Source organism: Triticum dicoccoides, chromosome 6B (genome assembly GCF_002162155.2).
Source record: "Triticum dicoccoides isolate Atlit2015 ecotype Zavitan chromosome 6B, WEW_v2.0, whole genome shotgun sequence".
In the NCBI taxonomy this organism is placed as follows: Eukaryota; Viridiplantae; Streptophyta; class Magnoliopsida; order Poales; family Poaceae; genus Triticum; species Triticum dicoccoides.
Window position 1 is genome coordinate 619,506,452 of NC_041391.1, and position 14,711 is coordinate 619,521,162.

Sequence of the window (14,711 nt, forward strand, 5' to 3'; positions counted from 1 at the left end):
CTCCCGAAACACCTTTCGGTCATGCTGGTCATTACCCGGTACCTCCGGAACACTTCCGGACTCCAAAACCCTTCGTCCAATATATCAATCATCACCTCCGGACCATTCCAGGACTCCTCGTGACGTCCGAGATCTCATCCGGGACTCTGAACAACATTTGGTAACCGCGTACATACCTTCCCTATAACCCTAGCGTCATCGAACCTTAAGTGTGTAGACCCTACGGGTTCGGGAACCATGCAGACATGACCGAGACAACTCTTCGGCCAATAACCAACAGCGGGATCTGGATACCCATGTTGGCTCCCACATGTTCCACGATGATCTCATCAGATGAACCACGATGTCAAGGATTCAATCAATCCCGTATACAATTCCCTTTGTCTACCGGTATAGTACTTGCCCAAGATTCGATCGTCGGTATCCCGATACCTTGTTCAATCTCGTTACCGGCAAGTATCTTTACTCGTTCCGTAACACATCATCCCGCGATCAACTCCTTGATCACATTGTGCACATTATGATGATGTCCTACCGAGTGGGCCCAGAGATACCTCTCCGTCACACGGAGTGACAAATCCCAGTCTCGATTTGTGCCAACCCAATAGACACTTTCGAAGATACCCCTAGTGTACCTTTATAGCCACCCAATTACGTTGTGACGTTTGGTGCACCCAAAGCATTCCTACGGTGTCCGGGAGTTGCACAATCTCATGGTCTAAGGAAAAGATACTTGACATTTAGAAAAGCTTTAGCATACGCACTACACGATCTTGTGCTAGGCTTAGGATTGGGTCTTGTCCATCACATCATTCTCCTAATGATGTGATCTCGTTATCAATGACATCCAATGTCCATGGTCAGGAAACCATGACCATCTGTTGATCAACGAACTAGTCAACTAGAGGCTCACTAGGGACATGTTGTGGTCTATGTATTCACACATGTATTGCAGTTTCCGGTCAATACAATTATAGCATGAATAATAGACAATTATCATGAACAAGGAAATACAATAATAACCATTTTATTATTGCCTCTAGGGCATATTTCCAACAGTCTCCCACTTGCACTAGAGTTAATAATCTAGTTCACATCAATATGTGATTGTAATGAATTGACACCCATGGGGTTTGATCATATCTCACTTGTGAGAGAGGTTATTAGTCAACGGATCTGAACCTTTCAGATCCGTGTGTGCTTTGCAAATCTCTATGTCATCTCCTAGATGCAGCTACCACGCTCTATTTGGAGCTATTCCAAATAACTGTTCTACTATACGAATCCGGTTTACTACTCAGAATAATCCGTATTAGTGTCAAAGTTTGCATCGGCGTAACCCTTTACGACGAACTCTTTTACCACCTCCATAATCGAGAAAATTCCTTAGTCCACTAGTTACTAAGGATAAGTTTGACCGATGTCCTGTTATCCATTCCTGGATCACTCTTGTACCCCTTGACTGACTCATGGCAAGGCACACTTCCGGTGCGGTACACAACATAGCATACTATAGAGTCTACGTCTGAAGCATAGGGGACGACCTTCGTCCTTTCTCTCTCTTCTGCCGTGGTCATGTCTCGAGTCTTACTCAATACTCACACCATATAACACAGCCAAGAACTCCTTCTTTGCTGATCTATTTTGAACTCCTTCAAAATCTTGTCACGCTATGCATTCATTTGAAAGTACTATTAAGCTTTTTGATCTATCCTTATAGATCTTGATGCTCAATGTTCAAGTAGATTAATCCAGGTTTTCCATTGAAAAACACTTTTCAAATAACCCTATATGCTTTCCAGAAATTCTACATCATTTCCGATCAACAATATGTCAACAACATATACTCATCAGAAATGCTATAGTGCTCCCACTCACTTCTTTGGAAATACAAGTTTCTCATAAACTTTGTATAAACCCAAAATCTTTGATCATCTCATAAATCGTATATTCCAACTCCGAGATGCTTACTCCAGTCCTTAGAAGGATCGCTGGAGCTTTGTATACTTGTTACCATGTTTCAGGATTGTCAAAACCTTCTGGTTGTATCACATACAACCTTTCCTCAAGAAAATCAATGAGGAAACAATGTTTTGACATCCTATATGCAAGATTTCATAAATAATGCGTAATTGCTAATATAATTCCAAGAGACTCTTAGCATCGCTACGAGTGAGAAAGTCTCATCGTAGTCAAATCCTTGAACTTGTCAAAAAATATCTTAACGACAAGTTGAGCTTTCTTAATGGTGATACTTACCATCATCCTTTTAAAATCCATCTGCACCCAATAGCCTTACGACCATCAAGTGGTTCTTCCAAAGTCCATACTTTGTTTTCATACATGGATCCTCTCTCGGATTTTATGGCCTCGAGCCATTCGTCGGAATCCGGCCCACCATCGCTTCTCCATAGCTCGTAGGTTCATTGTTGTCTAGCAACATGACCTCCAAGACAGGATTGCCGTACCACTCCGAAGCAGTACGTGTCCTTGTCGACCTACGAGGTTTGGTAGTGACTTGATCCGAAGTTTCATGATCAATATCATCAGCTTCCACTTCAATTGGTGTAGGTGCCACAGGAACAACTTCCTGTGCCCTGCTACACACTGGTTGAAGTGATGGTTCAGTAACCTCATCAAGTCTCCACCATCCTCCCACTCAATTCTTTCGAGAGAAACTTTTCCTCGAGAAAGGACCCGATTCTAGAAACAATCCCTTTTGCTTCCGGATCTGAGACAGGAAGTATACCCAACTGTTTTTGGGTGTCCTATGAAGATGTATTTATCCGCTTTGGGTTCGAGCTTATCGGGATGAAACTTTTTCACATAAGCGTCGCAGCCCCAAACTTTCAAGAAACGATAGCTTAGGTTTCTCTAAGCCATAGTTCACACGGTGTCATCTCAACGGAATTACATGGTGCCCTATTTAAAGTGAATGCGGTTATCTCTAATGCCTAACTCACGAACGATAGTGGTAATTCGATAAGAGACATCATGGTATGCCCCATATCCAATAGGGTGCATCTATGATGTTCGGACACACCATCACACGATGGTGTTCCAGGCGGTGTTAGTTGTGAAACAATTTCCACAATGTCTCAATTGTGTACCAAACTCGCAACTCAAATATCCATCTCTATGATCATATCATAGACATTTTATCCTTTTGTTGCGACGATCTTCAACTTCACTCTGAAATTACTTGAACCATTCAATAATTCAGACTTGTGTTTCATCAAGTAAATATACTCAGTATCTACTTAAATCATCTGTGAAGTAAGAACATAACGATATCCACTGCGTGCCTCAGCATTTATTGGGCTGCACACATCAAAATGTAATACTTCCAACAAGTTGCTTTCTTGTTCCATTTTACTGAAAACGCGGCTTTCAGTCATCTTGCCCATGTGGTATGATTTGCATGTCTCAAGTGATTCAAAATCAAGTGAGTCCAAACGGTCCATCTGCATGGAGTTTCTTCATGCGTATATACCAATAGACATGGTTCACATGTCTCAATCTTTTCAAAAACGAGTGAGTCCAAAGATCCATCAACATGGAGCTTCTTCATGCGTTTTATACCATGACTCAAAAAGCAGTGCCATAAGTAGGTGGCACTATATCATTACTATCTTATATCTTTTGGCATGAACATGTGTATCACTACGATCGAGATCCAATAAACCCATTTTAGGTGCAAGACCATTGAAGGTATTATTCAAATAAATAGAGTAACCATTATTCTCCTTAAAATGAATAACCATATTTCGATAGACATAATCTAATCATGTCTATGCTCAACGCAAACACCAAATAACAATTATTTAGGTTTAACACCGATCCCGATGGTAGAGGGAGTATGCGATGCTTGATCACATCAAGCTTGGAAACACTTCCAACACATATCGTCATCTCACCTTTAGCTAGTCTCCGTTTATTCGTAGCTCTTTTATTTCGAGTTACTAACACTTAGCAACTGAACCGGTATCTATTACCATGGTGCTACTAGGAGTACTAGTAAAGTACACATCAATATAATATATATCCAATATACTTTTGTCGACCTTGCCAGCCTTCTCATCTACCAAGTATCTAGGGTAGTTCTACTTCAGTGACCGTTCCCCTTATTACAGAAGCACTTAATCTCGAGTTTGGGTTCAACCTTGGGTTTCTTCACTGGAGCAGCAACTGATTTGCCATTTCATGAAGTACCCCTTCTTGCCCTTGCCCTTCTTGAAACTAGTGGTTTCACTAACCATCAACAATTGATGCTCCTTCTTGATTTCTACTTTCGCGGTGTCAAACATCGTGAATATTTCAAGGATCATCATATCTATCCCTGATATGTTATAGTTCATCACGAAGCTCTAGTAGCTTAGTGGCAATGTCTTTGGAGAAACATCACTATCTCATCTGGAAGATTAAGTCCCACTCGATTCAAGTGATTGTTGTACCCATACAATCTGAGTACAAGCTCAATGATTGAGCTTTTCTCCCTTAGTTTGTAGGCTTAAGAAGCTTGTCGGAGGTCTCACACCTCTTGACATGGGCACGAGCCTGAAATCCCAATTTCAGCTCTTGGAACATCTCATATGTTCCGCGACATTTCAAAAATGTCTTCGGTGCCTCAAGTCTAAACCATTTAACATTACCTACTGAACTATCACATAATCATCAAAACATGTATGTCAGATGTTCGCAACATCCACAAACGACGCTCGAGGTTCAGCACACCGAGCGGTGCATTAAGGACATAAGCCTTCTGTGCAGCAATGAGGACAATCCTCAGTATATGGACCCAGTCCGCATAATTGCTATTGTCAACTTTCAACTAAATTTTCTCTAGGAACATATCTTAAACAGTAGAATTGAAACGCGAGCTATGACATAATTTGCAAAGACCTTTTGACTATGTTCAGGATAATTAAGTTCATCTAATGAACTCCCACTCAGATAGACATCCCTCTAGTCATCTAAGTGAAACATGATCCGAGTCAACTAGGCCGTGTCTGATCATCACGTGAGACGGACTAGTCATCATCGGTGAACATCTTCATGTTGATCGTATCTACTATACGACTCATGCTCGACCTTTCGGTCTCTTGTGTTCCGAGGCCATGTCTGTACATGCTAGGCTCGTCAAGTCAACCTAAGTGTTTCGCGTGTGTAAATATGGCTTACACCCGTTGTATGTGAATGTTAGAATCTATCACACCCGATCATCACGTGGTGCTTCGAAACAACGAACTTTCGCAACGGTGCACAGTTAGGGGGAACACTTTCTTGAAATTATTATGAGGGATCATCTTATTTACTACCGTCGTTCTAAGCAAATAAGATGCATAAACATGATAAACATCACATGCAATCAAATAGTGACATGATATGGCCAATATCATTTTGCTCCTTTCGATCTCCATCTTCGGGGCTCCATGATCATCATCGTCACCGTCATGACACCATGATCTCCATCATCGTGTCTCCATGAAGTTGTCTCGCCAACTATTACTTCTACTACTATGGCTAACGGTTTAGCAATGAAGTAAAGTAATTACATGGCGTTATTCAGTGACACGCAGGTCATACAATAAATAAAGACAACTCCTATGGCTCCTGCCGGTTGTCATACTCATCGACATGCAAGTCGTGATTCCTATTACAAGAATATGATCAATCTCATACATCACATATATTTCATTCATCACATCCTTCTTGGCCATATCACATCACATAGCATACCCTGCAAAAACAAGTTAGACGTCCTCTAATTGTTGTTTGCATGTTTTACGTGGCTGCTATGGGTTTCTAGCAAGAACGTTTCTTACCTACGCAAAAGCCACAACGTGATATGCCAATTGCTATTTACCCTTCATAAGGACCCTTTTCATCGAATCTGATCCGACTAAAGTGGGAGAGAATGGCACCCGCTAGCCACCTTATGCAACATGTGCATGTCAGTCGGTGGAACCTGTCTCATGTAAGTGTACGTGTAAGGTCGGCCCGGGCCGCTTCATCCCACAATACCGTCGAAACAAGATAGGACTAGTAACGGTAAGCATATTGAACAAAATCAACGCCAACAACAACTTGTGTTCTACTCGTGCATAGAATCTACGCAATATACCTGGCTCATGATGCCACTGTTGGGGAACGTAGCAGAAATTCAAAAATTTTCTACGCATCACCAAGATCAATCTATGGAGAGACTAGCAACGAGAGAGAGAGGGAGTGCATCTTCATACCCTTGAAGATCGCTAAGCGGAAGCGTTGCAAGAACGCGGATGAAGGAGTCGTACTCGTAGCAATTCAGATCGTAGTTGATTCCGATCTAAGAGCCGAACAACGACGCCTCCGCGTTCAACACACATGCAGCCCGATGACGTCTCCCGTGCCTTGATCCAGCAAGGGGAGAGGGAGAGGTTGGGGAAGACTCCGTCCAGCAGCAGCACGACGGCATGGTGGTGGTGGAGGAGTGTGGCACTCCAGCAGGGCTTCGCCAAGCACTACGAGAGACGAGGAGGGAGCAGTGGCGGATCTAGGATTTGAAGTTACCCAGGGCGAACTTGTAAAGGCAACAAAAATTCGAAGCCACGACAGACGATGCATTCAGGCAAGACGATCAACACAATGAATTATTTAAAATAGTTTCATTATCAAGAACTAGACGAGAATTATATAACACAAAATATCATATAAAAATAACTTGGACTCCCGCTGGCCGAATTTTCTTATAACATCATATCGTATTCGTAATTAATTTTAGTATTCAGCTTTCAAGAATCAAGTCAATGTGACAACAAATTATAGAATGGCAACAATTAAAAATGATAGAGCGAGAAGAGCTGAAAATAAGGGAATAGCAAAAGAACCTGCTCATTGCTACATCTGTTGACTGCTCGCTTGCAGTTCTGAGCGGGATGCGTGGTCATGGCGATGGGGATGCTGCATCCTGCGCGGACGGCACCAGAAACAGGTGGATCCTTCTCCTCCAACGAACACCTTTGGTTGGAAGAACCTGGGAAGGGCCGCAGCGAGGCGACAGGGGAGGGCATGGAGTAAGGTCAAGGCAGCGAGGCAGGGCGACGACGTGAAGCCTTGGCTGATCGGTTTCGATCAATAGGGATTGGGAACGTCAAAGCTGCGTACGGAAGTGAAATGGGCTGCATAAAGGAAAAGAATCTTATATTTTATTGGGCCTTACTCATTGGCCCATCTCCTAATCGAAGCGTTTTCCTCCCTTTATATTCCTGCTCGAAGTGTTCAGCTTCTTCTTCCTGCGTACAGGAAGCTTCTCTCGTCTCCCATGGTGGCCAGGATTAGCAGGCAGTACGGGGGTACCTTAGGTTCTCAAAATTTACCTGGGGCGGCCGCCCCTACACGACCCCATGCTGGATCCGCCCCTGGGAGGGAGAGAGGTAGGGCTGCGCCTTGGGAGACAGAGACTCATGTGTTGGGCAGCCCCAAAACCTCCACTATATATAGGGGGAAGGGAGAGGGGAGGCGCCCTAGGGTTTCCTCTAGGGGGGGGGCGGCCAGGGCAGATGGGATCTCCCCCTTGGGTGACTTGGCCCCCAAGCCAGGAGGTGGGAACCCTAGATGGGGCGCCCCAAACCCCCTGGTCACGTGGGAATAGGTGAGTGGGGCGCACAGCCCCTTAGTGGGCTGGTTTGCCCCCTCCCCTTGGCCCATGAAGCCCCCCCAACACTTGTCGGGGCTCCCGAAACGCCTTTCGGTCATGCTGGTCATTAACCGGTACCTCTGGAACACTTTCGGACTCCAAAACCCTTCGTCCAATATATCAATCTTCACCTCTGGACCATTCTGGGACTCCTCGTGACATCCGAGATCTCATCCGGGACTCCGAACAACATTCAGTAACCGCGTAGATACCTTCCCTATAACCCTAGCGTCATCGAACCTTAAGTGTGTAGACCCTACGGGTTCGGGAACCATGCAGACATGACCGAGACAACTCTTCGGCCAATAACCAACAGCGGAATATGGATACCCATGTTGGCTCCCACATGTTCCAGGATGATCTCATCGGATGAACCACGATGTCAAGGATTCAATCAATCCCGTATACAATTCCCTTTGTCTATCGGTATAGTACTTGCCCGAGATTCGATCGTCGGTATCCCGATACCTTGTTCAATCTCGTTACCGGCAAGTCTCTTTACTCGTTCCGTAACACATCATCCCGTGATCAACTCCTTGTTCACATTGTGCACATTATGATGATGTCCTACCGAGTGGGCCTAGAGATACCTCTCCGTCACACGGAGTGACAAATCCCAGTCTCGATTCGTGCCAACCCAACAGACACTTTCGGAGATACCCGTAGTGTACCTTTAGAGCCACCCAGTTACGTTGCGACGTTTGGTGCACCCAAAGCATTCCTACGGTGTCCGGGAGTTGCACAATCTCATGGTCTAAGGAAAAGATACTTGACATTTAGAAAAGATTGGGTCTTGTCCATCACATCATTCTCTTGATGATGTGATCTCGTTATCAATGACATCCAATGCCCATGGTCAGGAAACCATGACCATCTGTTGATCAACAAGCTAGTCAACTAGAGGCTCACTAGGGACATGTTGTGGTCTATGTATTCACACATGTATTGCGGTTTCTGGTCAATACAATTATAACATGAATAATAGACAATTATCATGAATAAGGAAATACAATAATAACCATTTATTATTGCCTCTAGGGCATATTTCCATCAGTTAGTTCCTTAGTGACCCAGGGTCATTTTGGACAAATCAGGTCGGGTTGCCCCCTGGCTATAAATAGCCCACCCCCTACACCATAAATTGGTGGCTGCTTAGAGTTAGTGCACGACTTTTGTCATTTGAGAGCAACCCACCTCTGAAGCCTTTGAGAGAGAGTCCTTGCGAGGACAAAGCCCAAAACACCCAGAGCCAAAGAGTGTTAGGCATCACTGAAGTCTTTCTGTCCGCGTGATCTGAAGACTTATTACACTTGAGGACTGTGAATCCTCCAACCGGTTAGGCGTCACGTTCTGAGCATCCAAGAGTCGTTGTGGATTACCGGTGAATGAAGTCTGTGAAGGTTTGGAAGTCTCCCTTGAAGACTTCCCAGAGTGATTGGGAGAGGACTAAGTGTTCTTAGCTCAAGGGAATAAGGTGAAGACACGGTCTTCTGAGTTGAATATCAGCCTCCCTAACCAGACGTACAGTTGTCATAGCAACTGGAACTGGTCCAACAAATCCCTTGTCCTCTCCGAGCAACTGGTTCTATCCTACCTCTCTCACCTTACTTACAGTTTGTCTTCATGAAGTCTTTGCCTACTTGCCTAATCTGATTGACTTCACTGTGTGAAGACTGTTGTCTGTTAGGCTTCATACTATCTTCCATCCTGATCCATACTACCTAGATGCTTATAGTCTTCGTGCTTTCACCTCATTGCTTACTTGACTATGGCTTGTCTAGTGTAGTCTACCTTTCCCTGCATATCAATAGGTTCAATTCTGTTGTTTGTCTTCAAAACACCCATGTTTTGAAGACTTTCATAAAAATTGCCTATTCACCCCCCTCTAGTCGAATACTAGCACTTTCAATTGTCAGAGCGAGGTGCTCCCTTGTTCTGTGTGATTCGGTTTAACCACTCGGAGTTTAGCTATGTCGACTGCAGGGATAGTCAAGGTCTCCGCTGCGTGCCCTATCTTCGATGGCACTGATTACCCCTACTAGAAGAATAAGATGCGTATGCATCTTGAAGCCATTGACGTTGATCTCTGGTATGTTGTCAAGAACGGCGTTCCCAAGACTGGTGAAGGTGTCACTCCTACTAATGTCAAGAAGTTCGTCCAACTGGACTCAACTGCCAAGAATATCATCTGTGGTCATCTGACCAAAGGGCAGTATGGTCGTGTGAGTGCTCTGGATACTACTAAGCTAGTCTAGGACTGGCTCTCCAAGGTCAACGAAGGTGTCTCAACACAAAGAGATTCAAGGATCAGTGTTCTTCACAATCTCTTCAACCGCTTTAAGAGAAATGACAATGAGAATGTCCAGCTCACATTTGATCATCTCACTGATATCACCAATGAGCTTCATGCTCTCGGCGCCACTGAGATCACCAAGCATGAAATTGTCAAGACACTGTTGAGATCACTTGATAGCTCGTTTGACACCCTGGCCCTGATGATTCAAGAACGTCCTGACTTCAAGACTCTCAATCCGCCTGACATACTTGAGAGGCTCAACACATATGAGTTCCAGCTATCTGAGAAAAGAGATATCTATGGTCCCAACTATGGCCGTACTCGCGCTTTGAAGGCAAAGGTTGTTTCCTCATCTGAAGAAGAACCTGACTGCAATTCTGGGGATCCTGAAGATATTGGAACGGAGCTTGCTATGCTTGTGAAGAAGTTCCAGAAGTTCGCCAAGAAGAAAGACTTCAGAAAGTCTTCAAGATTTAGCTCTAGAAATGATGAAGCTTCATTACGTGATCCAAGAAGAGAACCTGCCACAAGTGCAAGAAACCTGGTCACTACATCTCTGAGTGTCCTCAATGGGGCAATGAGACAAAGAAGAAGAAGAAGAAGAAGAAGAGCAAGGAATATGATTCTGATGACAACAAGAAGAACGAATCCTCAAAATCTTCTTCCAAGGCTTCATCAAAGTCTTCATCACAGAAGAAGAGCTCATCAAGCAAGGGTCGTGCTTTTGTTGGCAAGGAGATGGATTCAGAGGAGGAGTCTGCATCTGAGGAGGCAGAGGTGGAGTCTGAAGAGGAATCTGATTCTGGCGTGGCAAGCCTGGCTCTAGCTTCTGCATACGTTGCCAAGTCCATCTTCAACACTGAAGACAATGGCCTCGTCACCAACGTTGATGCCAAGGATGAGGATAACTCTGCTCCCACCTACTATTTCATGGCACGTGGTGCCAAGGTAAACTCACGCGATGCTTAGTTTCAAACATCAAGTGAAGATGACTCTGAATGTGAATCTAAACCTAGCTACAAAACACTTGCTAAATTTGCAACTGAACAACAGAATGCTATGGAACACATTCAAAAGTTGTTAGACAAAAGCGATGACCTGTTGGACAAGGAAATGACCCAAACTCAGTCCTTAATTGAAGACATTAAAAATCTTCATGTTAAGTACCAGGAACTTGAAGGTCGTCATGAATCGCTCTCAACTTCTCATGAAAAGCTTTCCTATGATTATCTTCAAAGGAAGCAAGAGCTTGAGAAATTGAGATCGGCTCATGAAGATCTTAAAAAAGAGAACGAGTCACTTCGCGCTCAACAGATCAGTTCCGCCCAGGAAGGATTTGAACCACCATGCCTAAAATGTATTGAGCGTGATAATGCTGTCTCTACTGCTGAGTGTTCAACTGCTTCTACTGTTGCAATATCTTGAACTGCTAATGTGGTAACTAACTCCTCAACTGAGGATACCACTACTATTGCTGATGAGAATGCCAGGTTGAAGGCATTACTTGAGACAAGAACGTACAAAAGTCTCAAAGGGCATCAGATACTATGTGATGTCCTTAAAAAGCAGATTCTAAACCCAAACCTTAGGAAAGAGGGTGTTGGGTTTGAGAGGAAAAATGAATGTTGATGGTTCTTACTGGATGCCTGAGCAGTACCCCAAAACCACATGGGTTGCTGCTAAGGAACCTTCAGTGGATCCATCTACCTTATCTGGATTCACTAGTGCTAACCCAATTATCATTGATGAATCCTTTGATGCAAACTATAAACTGTTCAAAAATCAGAATGGTGAAGTGTTTGCCAGGTATATTGGTACTAACTACAGGAATGGACCACCTCTTAAGAAGATCTGGGTACCCAAGCGTTGTCTAAAAAGTCTTCCCTTTAATGTCGTCATGACACCACCAGGGAAGAAGACAAACCCCAGACCAAAGGCTTCATATGGTCCAAAGGCTTCATACAGACAGAGGACTCACCTGAGTCACCCTAACGCCAATGTTTTACAGGGAAATCATACTCAGACCTTTGAATATGAGCGTGTTGCATCAAACCGCTATGTTCATAAGTCTAAGAACTTTTCTGCTTATTCTTATGAGTATTATTCTCCTCCCGCAAGGCTATTTGCTAGGGCTTCTAAGCCTAAGTTCTCAGATGCTGCACTTAGACTCATTGCTTCTAAGCCACCCCTGAAGATGTGGGTGGTTAAGAAAACTTAACTCTCTTTTGCAGGGAGAGGTCTCCAGCCGGAAATCAAAGGCTTCTGATGCTTATGCTAGGGACCTTAAACATCTTGTGGGACGCAAGATAAAATGTTCAAATGGTCTTACTATGTATTTCATCCCAGGATTCCTTGACACTCATCCTATCTATCCTAACCAAGAGCTGAACTTCTATGTTCCGCTTGTTCGTCAAATGTTTCTGCTTCACAACTCTCTTGGTGAAGCCTATCCCCCAAACTGTAATGTAGGCTATGAAACCTCAAGCTTCAGAATGGATTATGGATAGTGGCTGCACCAACCACATGACTGGTGATCAAAGTCTTCTGATGGATTCAACTCTTTGGCTGTCTGATAAAAGTCATATTACATTTGCTGACACTGGTAAAAGTAAGGTATTGGGTCTTGGTAGAGTTGCAATCTCAAAGGATCAGCACATGGATAAAGTGATGTTTGTTGAATCCCTTGGTTTCAACTTAATGTCTGTATCAATGCTATGTGATTTAAACATGATTGTGATATTTGTAAAATATCGTTGCCTTGTCCTTATGGAATCTGACAAATCTCTAGTCTTTGAAGGGTATCGAAAAGATGATCTGTATATGGTAGATTTCTCAGTAGGACCACATCTTGCTGTATGTCTTCTAGCAAAAGCTTCAGAGTGCTGGCTCTGGCATCAGAGGCTAGGACATGCGGGCATGAGGAACTTGTACACTCTCGCAAAGAAGAAGCATGTCATGGGCATCGAAGGCGTCAAGTTCAAGAAAGACCATCTGTGTGGTGCCTGTGAAGCTGGTAAGATGACTAGGGCCAAGCATCCCTCGAAGACAATCATGACTACATCTCAACCCTTCGAGCTGCTTCACATGGACTTATTCGGCCCTACTCACTACTCTACTCTTACTACCACTGCTTGTCTCTATGGTTTTGTTATTGTTGATGATTACTGAAGATATACCTGGGTGCATATAATTCTCTATAAGACTGAAGTGCAGGATGTCTTCAGACGCTTTGCCAATCGTGCAATGATGAACTATGGCGTCAAGATCAAGCACATTAGAAGTGACAATGGCACAAAATTCAAGAAAACCGGCCCGACACTTACCTTGATACACTAGGCATCACTCATGAATTTTCTGCTCCCTACACACCTCAGCAGAATGGCATCGTGTAGCGCAAGAACAGAACCCTCATCGAGATGGCTCGGACCATGCTAGATGAGTACAAGACTCCAAGGAAGTTTTGGCCTGAATCCATTGACACTGCATGTCACATCATCAACCGAGTTTATCTTCACAAGCTTCTAAAGAAGACATCATATGAGTTGCTAACTGGTAAGAAGCCAAACGTCAGTTACTTTAGAGTATTTGGTGCCAGGTGTTGGATCAAGGATCCACATCACACTTCAAAATTTGCACCATAAGCACATGAAGGTTTTATGCTTGGATACGGAAAGGATTCACACTCCTATAGAGTCTTCAACCTCTTTCACTATAAAGTGGTTGAAACTATGGATGTGCGGTTCGATGAGACTAACGGCTCGCAAAGAGAGCACCTGCCAAATGTGCTAGATGAAGTCCCTCCTAGTGAATCTATCAAGATCATGGGTACTGGAGAAATAATACCGTCTGAAGCTCAGGCTGAAGATGAACTCATCATTGCACCAAGTCAACCGGAAGACAATGCATAGCCTGAAGTCAATGCTGAAGCTGAAGACAATGACCTGCAAGGGCAAAATCTTTGTCCAGTACATCCCCGTGTTGCTAATGAAGTACAGATTGAGACGATAATTGACAGCATCAATGCACCTGGTCCACTCACTCGTTCAAGAGCAACGCAACTAGCAAATTTCTGTGGGCACTTTGCATTTTCTCTATATTTGAATCCAAGAAAGTTGCTGAAGCCTAACCTGAATGGATTGAAGCCATGCAAGAAGAGCTTCATTAGTTCGAGCTGAATAACGTCTGGGAACTTGTCAAGCGTCCTGATCCTCGCAAGCATAATATCATTGGCACCAAATGGATCTACCACAACAAACAAGATGAACATGGTCAATTTTTTAGAAACAAGGCTCGTCTGGTTGCTCACTCAAATAGAAGGGATTGACTTTGATGAAACATTTGCTCCCGTGGCAAGACTTGAAGCCATTCGCATACTGCTTGCATACTGCTTGCATATGCCAACCATCACAACATCCTTCTGTACCAAATGGATGTGAAGAGTGCCTTTCTCAATGGCAAGATTGAAGAAGAAGTGTATGTTGCACAACCACCTGGCTTTGAAGATCCAAAACATCCTGATAAGGTGTACAAGCTCAACAAGGCACTGTATGGCCTCAAACAAGCTCCTCGCACTTGGTATGACACGCTCAAAGACTTCTTGAAGAGCAAAGGCTTCAAACCTGGTTCTCTAGATCCAACACTCTTCACGAAGTCATACGATGGTGAACTGTTTGTGTGCCAAATCTATGTGGATGACATTATCTTCGGCTGCACCGACAAGAGATACAACGATGAGTT